This window comes from Peromyscus maniculatus, chromosome 5 (genome assembly GCF_049852395.1).
Source record: "Peromyscus maniculatus bairdii isolate BWxNUB_F1_BW_parent chromosome 5, HU_Pman_BW_mat_3.1, whole genome shotgun sequence".
Lineage (NCBI taxonomy): Eukaryota > Metazoa > Chordata > Mammalia > Rodentia > Cricetidae > Peromyscus > Peromyscus maniculatus.
Genome location: NC_134856.1, coordinates 88,856,825 through 88,866,782, shown reverse-complemented (window position 1 = coordinate 88,866,782; position 9,958 = coordinate 88,856,825).

The following is a 9,958-nucleotide window of genomic DNA, read 5'->3' as shown; positions in this document are numbered from 1 at the left end:
ACCCCAGCCCCTCCTCAGTGTTTTCTGTGGCAATAAAACAAGAACCAACTCTGACAAAAATAGACAAGTAGGATATAAAGATTAAAGGTATCTATGCATTGAATAACTATATGTGTTTCAATCTGCAAAATACTTTACATGAAAATATGAAGAGAAGAGTATTTTATTTAGCTCATGGTTTCAGAGGCATCAGTCCAAGGTGTGTGTATGTATATCTGTGTGTCTGTGTATGGTGAGTCTGTATATGTGTGTCTATGTGTCTGTATGTGTGTCTGTATGTCTATGTGTGTGTTTGTGTTTGTGTGGCTGTGTGTATATATGTATGTATTTATATGTATTTTATATACATACACATACATATATGTATATATGTGTGCAATATATTCATATGCAATATATATATATATATATAAACATTTATTACATTGTGATGGCAGGTAATTGTTTCAGTTTTCATTTCACTGTTGATAAAACAGAGAAAGAACCAGAATTCAGGAAAGGTAGAGGGTACATTGTGGCTTCACCTGCTTCTAATCCACCTGGGAAGGAGAAAGAAGGGTATCTCTGGAACTCAGGGGAAAGTCAGATGCAGGTTTAGTGAGAGGCCTTGTTCCAAAATAGAAGGTGAGTGAAAATAGTGGAAGATCCAACATCCTTCACAAGCCCTCACACAAAGGTGAGTGCACCTGCACACACACACACACACACACACACACACACACACACACACACACGTAATAACTGACACTCACAAAGTCAGAAAGCCCATGAACTATGATCTCTGTAGCAGCGCTACAGATTTCTCCACAGTGAAACATATTTAGAACCTCTGACTCAGAACTGTATGGTAACATTTTTTTGCCATGAACCCCTAAATTTTTCTCAATTTTATACAGAAACTAAAAGAAGCTACAGAAATGTCAAACATAATTTTTGTCCATGGCTTATTTTGACTTTATTAACTATTTGGTTTTAATATTTGCAAACTTTTAAAATAAATCTCTTCCTATCATGAGGCTATTAAGGTCCTAGATACTTTAATAAATTTAATGGATTTTCCACTTATAGCTCCTAATGTTAAATTACTCTGAAGGCCTGAGGCTGAATTCTTCAGTCTTCCTGGAGCCTGGATGCTATTAACCTCCCTACTCTATCCATATTTATCAGCCCCTTGATTAAAAATAACTTCATGAAATAATTAATACAATATAAAATGACAATACTTGCTCAATGAAAAACTTAATATCCTGACAATTATATAATTTGTTTCCCCTACAACACCCCCTAGATTAATTTTGCATTATTTTTGTAATATAGTTGGTTTTACTTAACTTACATTTATATTCACTTAATATTAAATAAATGCTAAGAAAATTGTTATACACATACATGTATATTTACATTTATAAGCAGATTTTCAATTTATTTAATTTATAAAAATAAGTACCCAGAAAATGTTTGTTTATTTATAATAATACATCGTTTTAAAACAAATACACAAAATTTGACACGAAGGTCTGGAAATGGCAATCTACAAACTCAAATGCCCTTGCTCTTTCTAAGCTGGGCAAAAGTATACATGACATAAATAAACTGACACTGACTATGAACAATTTAACTTAAAACACCATAAAATCATGAGACAACAACTGCAGAAAAAAGTGTCATAATAGTTTCACAAGTAACTAGTGCTTTCATTTAGAAATAAATTAGACAAAATAGTAAGTCTAATAAAATGTGCCATTGTCATAAGAACAAATTCACAGTAAAAAGTTGAGAGCATTGGATTTCTAGGGAAATAAAGGTTACATTGTACCTGTAAGATTATAAAAGTTTTCATAGTTTTACTCATAAAAAACATAAATAAAATATAATATTGAAAGATTATTTTTCAGTTATTTAAAAATTGAGAAAAAAAACCTACAAATGTTTAAGGTCTATGTACCAGCATAATAACTTATGTAATGCTCATTGAGACTCTAAATTATCTCTCCTTTGACCTAGAAAACTCCCTAGTAGCCTGCATGAAACTGCATGAAATTTCCTATAAACTGCATGAAACACTGAACATATAAACACATATGTAGATTGATTAAATAATGAAAACTGAATGTTACAGTCTCTATTTCTGTACACAAAAGCCATTGTTCAGAATAGAATGTATAAATTTGGGGTATTTTGTTGAATGGATGTATTGCTGTGTTGTTGTTGTATGTTTTTGTTTTTGTTACAACTCAACACAAGTTGGAGTACTATCTGGGAAGAGGAAACCTTAATTGAAAAATGCCTCCACCAGAGGCAAGTTTGTGTGGCATCTTTATGTGTGTGTAGGCAGTGTGACCAGTCCTCTATTAATGATGCCACCCCTGGGCAGATTGTCCTGAGCTGTATATAAAAGACAGCTGAGAAAGCCATGGGAGCAAGCCAGTAAGAAGCACACCTCCATGTCTATGCTGAATCTAAGGCTTGGGGTGCCTTCTTCTGCTTCTGCCCTGTCTTCCCTCTGTGGTGTACTGTGATCAGGAGGCATAAGACAAACAAACCCTTTCTTCCACAATTTGTCTTCGACTATGGTATTATCACAGCAATAGAAACACACATTAAGATAATGACATTCCTTTGAGCCCCAAGTCTGAATGCTACTGTCTCCCTAAAGAGAAAGTTCAGGGGAAAGACAGAGCCAGGAGTCCTCCAGCACTGAATAATGTTTTAGTTACTGAGTCTCAGAGAAACACCTTCCCTGTAACTGTGTAAGCTTCCAAGAAAGCCCCTAACATCCTTTCTCTCCACCATGCAGAAGTTGTCTGTGTACCATTTCATCTAGACCTAAAGGAAATTTTCTTCCATGATATAAGAGACAAATTAAATTTTACCATATTAGCACATAAAAATGTCTAATAAGTGTTTAAATTGTGCTGGTTGGATAGCTGTTTTATCATCAAGTCATATAAATGTGTCAAAATCTTCCCATTATTTCAACAATATTCTAACAGGAATGCATTCTTAATTAATGTTTGGCCAGTATGATACTTTGTTTATGATCATATGGCCACTCAAAGCACTTCTCTTTAATTAATATACAATTCCATTCCAAAGGAAAAGCTTTTAACACAGATGCCTACTGAAAATATTGCTTGAGTTAGGCTGCTGTCTTGGCTGCATGTTATTTAGTATAGTTAATAGTCTTTTGAAGAATTAAAGTCATACTTGTATTCTGAAAGAGGTAACAGGAGCCTATTGCAGCCACTCTAGAGACATTGCATTAATGAGAAACTGCAGCTTATGACTCTCAGATTTATAAGAGAGAATTTGGAGTATTAAACATGGATTCTTATTTTTCATTCCTAAGTCAACACCCATCAAGCTTTGAAAAAGTCTTCACATCTTGCTGCCCTTGAACTGACAATGTTGTGCATAGCTCTGTGAAACATGGCAATTTTTGACATTTGTAGAAATAGCAATTACCCATAGGAAGAAACATGAAAAAGCCCCAATCAGCTTGTCTTACTTTAACTATGTCCAATGACATGACTAAAATTGCTATAGAAACACAGTTACTCAAGTGGATAACTGAAAGTAATAAACTTGACTAGGAAAAATCCATCTTTGCTGAACCAAGTAGCAGCTAAACACGATGCCAGCATTGTTGCAAACAAGTATAGATTTACCTTTAAAAAAAACTATGACTGTCATCATGTTATCTGATGTTTCCTTTCACACCATCCCTTGCTAAGTTGTGATGTGTTAGAAATAATGTGGCCACATAGGTAGTCAATGTAGATGCAATATCTTTCACCACAGACTTAGAAGGTACTTAAAGTAGGTTTTGCTTTCCAATTAGCATGGATGTTGAAAGTGAAAAGGTTATTAGGTGAAACTTGAAATCACATGCCAGCATTCTATAGTTTTGATTCCAATGCAATATTCAAAGTCATTCTTATGAAGAGCTTGAGAATACACTGTCCATCTGCACAGGGCATGTTACAATTAAATATTGAGTAAACTCATAAGGGAAATGCCAGAATCATGCTACACATTGAATCTAAATTTTCAAAACCAGTCTCTCACTATCATTCCAGCTGATGTCTCTGAGCCTAAAAGGAAGAAGTAACAACTCTCCTGTGAACACACTCCTTTTTTGAAAGTTTTAAATCGATGAAAAATTCAAGATAAATATTGAGAAAGAGATTTTAAAAACACCACAGACATTCCTGAGGTTGGAATATTTAATTTTGTAAGCATCATCTATGAGTGACTGCTTTTGGACTACCCAAAGTGGCCCATAAATGCAATCATTAGAAAGCTGTAAATCTCTACTGTATTTTATACCTTTTACTTTAACTTTGTTTACCAGAGTTCATGTCCTTAAATGGTAACTCAGGTTGTATGTCGTATTTTTTATTTTATTTTTATAATTTAAATAATAAAGTATTTATATGCTGTGGAATAATCCTCTTGTACACTCTAAAGATTTGTCACTTGAATTGGTTTTATAAAATGCTGAATGGCCAATAGCTGGGCAGGAAGTTAAGTGGGAAAGCCAAACTGAGAATGATGGGAAAAAGGAGGACAGAGTCATGGAGTTGCCAGCCAGATGTAGAGGAAGCAAGATGAGAATACAATACGGAAAGTAGGTACTAAGCCACATGGCTAGACATAGATAAGAATTGTGGGTTAATTTAAGTGTAAGAGCTAGGTAGTAATAAGCCTGAGCTACCAGTTGCGCATTTATAATTAAAATAAGTCTCTGCATGGTAATTTGGGAAGCAGCTTCTGTGTATTTGGGAGTTGCTGGTGGGACAGAAACTTCTGCCCGCATTTATTATTTATAGGAAGTTCTTGGAGTAATCAGGAAATGTATTCAATTTCAATTGCTCCGCTACTATCCACCCAATGGAGACCTTAAAAAAAGCATACATCTGCTACTACTATGAGTTAAGAGTGGAGGCAGAGGTTGCTGGTCCTCTGTGAAGGGTCATTCAGGTTGTAGTAGATGTGGAAGCTGGGCTGCAGTCTCATATGAAGGACAGATGGGGGATTCCATTTCCAAGCTCATTTAGGATTTTGGGAGCATTTATATCTTATAGTTGCAGAACTGTCCTCTACCCTAGCTATCACACATGTATATACTTCTTAGATGATACCAATATCATTTGCCACTTAGTATTTTCCAGAATGATCTTTCTTTTATATATATATATTTTACAATACTATTCAGTTCTACATAATAGCCACAGATTCCCTTGTTCTCTCCCTTCCTGACCCCCTCCCCTTCCCCCCAGCACACCCCCCATTCCCACCTCCTCCAGATCAAGGTCTCCCCTGAGGACTGGGATCGACCTGATAGACTCAGTCCAGGCAGGTCCAGTCCCCTCCTCCCAGATTGAGCCAAGCGTCCCTGCATAAGTCCCAGGTTTCAAACAGCTAACTCATGCAACGAGCCCAGGACCTGGTACCACTGCCTAGATGCCTCCCAAACAGATCAAGCCAATCGACTGTCTCACCTATTCAGAGGGCCTGATCCAGTTGGGGGCCCTTCAGCCTTTGGTTCATAGTTCATGTGTTTCCATTCATTTGGTTATTTGTCCCTGTGCTTTATCCAACCTTGGTTTCAACAATTCTCGCTCATATAAACCCTCCTCTTTCTTACTAATTAGACCCCCAGCACTCCACCTGGGGCCTAGTCGTGGATGTATGCATCCAGATTCCTCAGTCCTTGGATGGGGTTTATGGCACAACTATTAGGGTGTTTGGCCATCCCATCACCAGAGTAGGTCAGTCCCGGCTGTCTCTCAACCATTGCTAGCAGTCTTTTGTGGGGGTATCTTTGTGGATTTCTGTGGGCCTCTTTAGCTCTCTGTTTCTTCCTTTTCTCATGTGGTCTTCATTTACCATGGTCTCCTATTCCTTGTTCTCCCTCTCTTTTCTTGATCCAGCTAGGATCTCCTGCTCTCTTTCCCTTGACCCTCACCCTTCATTGCTCCCACTCATGTCCAGGCTGTTCATGAAGATCTCAGCCATTTCTCCGTGTCTTTCTTGGGGTCCCGTTTTCCAGGTAGCCTCACTGGTGATGTGAGTAGCAGTCCAGTCATCCTTGTTCCACATCTAGCATCCTCCTATGAGTGAGTACATACCATATTTGTCTTTCTGAGTCTGGGTTACCTCACTCAGGATGATTTTTTCTAGATCCATCCATTTGCCTACAAACCTCATGATGTCATTGTTTTTCTCTGCTGAGTAGTATTCCATTGTGTATATGTGCCACAATTTATTTATCCATTCTTCAGTTGAAGGGCATCTAGGTTGTTTCCAGGTTTTGGCTATTACAAACAATGCTGATATGAACATAGCTGAGCAAGTGCTCTTGTGGTATGATTGAGCATTTCTTGGGTATATGCCCAAGAGTGGTATAGCTGGATCTTGGGGGAGATTGATGCCCAATTTTCTAAGAAAGTGCCATATTGATTTCCAAAGTGGTTGTACAAGCTTGCATTCCCACCAGCAGTGGAGGAGAGTTCCCCTAGTTCCACATCCTCTCCAGCATAAAGTGTCTTCAGTGTTTTTGATCTTAGCCATTCTGACAGGCGTAAGGTGGTATCTCAGAGTTGTTTTGATTTGCATTTCCCTGATGATTAGGGATGTTGAGCAATTCCTTAAATGTCTTTCAGCCAATTGAGTTTCCTCTGTTGAGAATTCTCTGTTTAGTTCTAAAGCCCATTACTCAATTGGACTGTTGGTCGTTTTGATGTCTAATTTCTTGAGTTACTTATATATTCTGGATATCAGTCCTCAGTCACATGTGGGGTTGGTGAAGATCTTTTCCCATTCTGTAGGCTGTTGCTTTGCCTTGTTGACTGTATCCTTTGCTCTACAAAAGCTTCTCAGTTTCAAGAGGTCCCATTGATTGATTGTTTCTCTCAGTGTCTGTGCTACTGGTGTAATATTTAGGAAATGATCTCCTATGCCAATGCATTCAAGACTCCTTCCTACTTAGAAACAGAAGGAACATTACCAAACTCCTTCTATGAGGCTACAATTATCCTGATTCCTAAACCAAACAAGGATGCAACAAAGAAAGAGAACTACAGACAGATCTCCCTCATGAACATTGATGCAAAAATACTCAATAAAATACTGGCAAATAGACTCCAAGAACACATCAGAACAATTATCCACCATCATCAAGTAGGCTTCATCCCAAGGACACAAGGGTGGTTCAACATACGAAAGTCCATCAATGTAATACACCATATAAACAAACTCAAAGAAAAAAACCACATGATCATCTCACTAGATGCAGAAAAGGCATTTGACAAAATCCAACACCCCTTCATGATAAAAGTCTTGGAGTGATCAGAAATACAGGGAACATACCTAAACATAATAAAGGCAATTTACAGCAAGCCAACAGCCAACATCAAATTAAATGGAGAGAAACTCAAAGCAATTCCACTAAAATCAGGAACAAGGCAAGGCTGTCCACTCTCCCCATACTTATTCAATATAGTAGTTGAAGTTCTAGCCAGAGCAATAAGACAACATAAGGAGACTAAGGGGATACAAATTGGAAAGGAAGAAGTCAAGCTTTCCCTATTTGCAGATAACATGATAGTATGATCTTTCTTTTTATCTAAGCAACAAGAAGAATCTGTAGGAAGAATGTGGCAGGAAAACTGTAACATAATATAAAGAGCCTTTTCACTTTGCTGTTATCTATTTGTTGCAAGCAAGCTCTTCCCACACTTAAAAAAATATATTTACACAAATATGCAGTCTTTGAGTTAGGGACCCTGAGAGGCAACTTCATGAACTCTATGACATGTATGCTAAGACCTTTATACAGGTTATTAAATTAAATATATTGTAACTCTATGAGGGTGATACCAGCATTAAACAGGAGGAAATAGTGTAGGTAAGCTACCCCAGGTCATATATAATAACTCACAAAGTAGCTAGGTGCGAACCTGTTGATCACTTAAAAAGACCTTCTTTTCTCAGTCATTAAACATTTGCTCTTTCTTACTTTTAATGTTTAACATTTTATCTTTCTGTATCCATATAAATGTGTGGGATGTAAGACAAAGCCTTCTGTCCTAGTTTAAGCAAATAGAAAATTAACATCAAATATAATAAAAAATATTAATGAAGCTAATGTTAGCATGACTAACTCCTAATTCACTAACTGCATCCTTTTCATATATTTATTCCTGGTAAAATCTTCAGAGTAACCTCCTTCATTGTCCCAGGATATCTGTATGCATTCTATATATTACATTATTTTATAATGCAAAGCTCTACAAATGTGCCAGTCTAGAAGCTTTGGGTGTACTTTCATTGCCTCACAGTCTCTCATACTAAATATTTATAGAAGATAACTGTTAAAATGCATTGTCATCTCTAAAAATGGTCTGAAAAGCAGATGTGTTGACTTTACATTGCTGTGGCCAAATACCTGAACATAGAATATGGAGGAGGGCAATTTGTTTTGGCTCATGGTTTCAGGGGTTTCATTCTGTAGCCATTGGCTCTGCAAATCCTGCACAGATGGTGAAGGAGAATGTCATGGCAGTGACCGCGATTCTCCACTTCATGGTCACCAGCAAGTAGAGTGATACAGGAAGGGACGAGGGTGATAGGCAGCCACAAAGTTCATGCTCCTAATGACCTATTTCCTTCAACCAGTACCTACCTCCTAAGTCTCCACCACCTGCAAATATAACACCTAAAAAGAGACCAATTGTTCAGCACATGATCCTGTGAAGGAAGTTTTCTATTTGTCATAACATCAGATATTGCTTTTTATTACTTTAAAAGAAAAATTCAATGTCATATTTATTTTAACAGAAAACTGTGAGACATGTTTCTATGCACTAGAGTCTCCATGAAAAAATATTTTATACTTAGTAATTCCCTTGAGCCTAGAAATTGCAAACTATATATAAACACAACTTTGTAGAGCAAATTTGACAGGAAGAAGTATCTTTAATGTTTTGCTTTGAATGGCAGGGAAAATGTAATAAAAGTTATCTGTCACTTATAAATGAAGAAGAGTCAAATTTTGAAGTAAGTTATTCATGAAAAAAATTGAATAGCAAGCAATATATTCTTGGTTTAGTTCCCTAGAAATAAATACTTCAGTGCTTTAGTTAGCATGAGAACAGAAAAAATGGTGCATAACAGAGACTAAGCAAAATGCTTTCATACTCGAATGACTTCATTCCAGCTTTGCTTTAATTAAAGCTGACCCTCTACAGAGAGAGAAGCTTACGTTATTGTCCAATACATACTTTGATCAAAAGGTTATAACTTACTTTGTATCTATGTTTATATTTAAAAGAAAAATCTTAAACATTTTTTATATACATCATATACACATCTCATATAGATCTAAAGGGAAAGAGAATCACCTCACTAATGGGAAGAAATGTCAAAGGTTATCTTCCATATGGTGTGGTGAGTTTCTAGGTCAGAGATAGTTGCCATAGCCTTCCATACTCAAGCAAAATTGGATTGCACTGTATCCCATTTGATGAGGGTTTAACATCTGTATTAGTATAAATCATCTATCATGATGATACAGGTATGCCAAGACAGTGGCATCTTCTTTCTCAGAGAACCTAAATATTCAATGATAGGAACCATATCTTATTACTTCACTATTCTGTGTAATTCTTTTCTTTTGAAAAATTGGCATGGTAAGATGTCTAATTGTCCCTGTGCTTTATCCAACCTTGGTTTCAACAATTCTCAATCATATAAACCCTCCTCTTTCTCACTAATTAGACTCCCAGCACTCCACCTGGGGCCTAGCCATGGATGTCTGCATCCAGATTCCTAACGAATGGAAACACATGAACTATGAACCAAAGGCTGAGAGGCCCAAAATGGATCAGGCCCTCTAAGTAGGTGAGACAGTTGATTGGCTTGATCTGTTTGGGAGGCATCTAGGCAGTGGTAC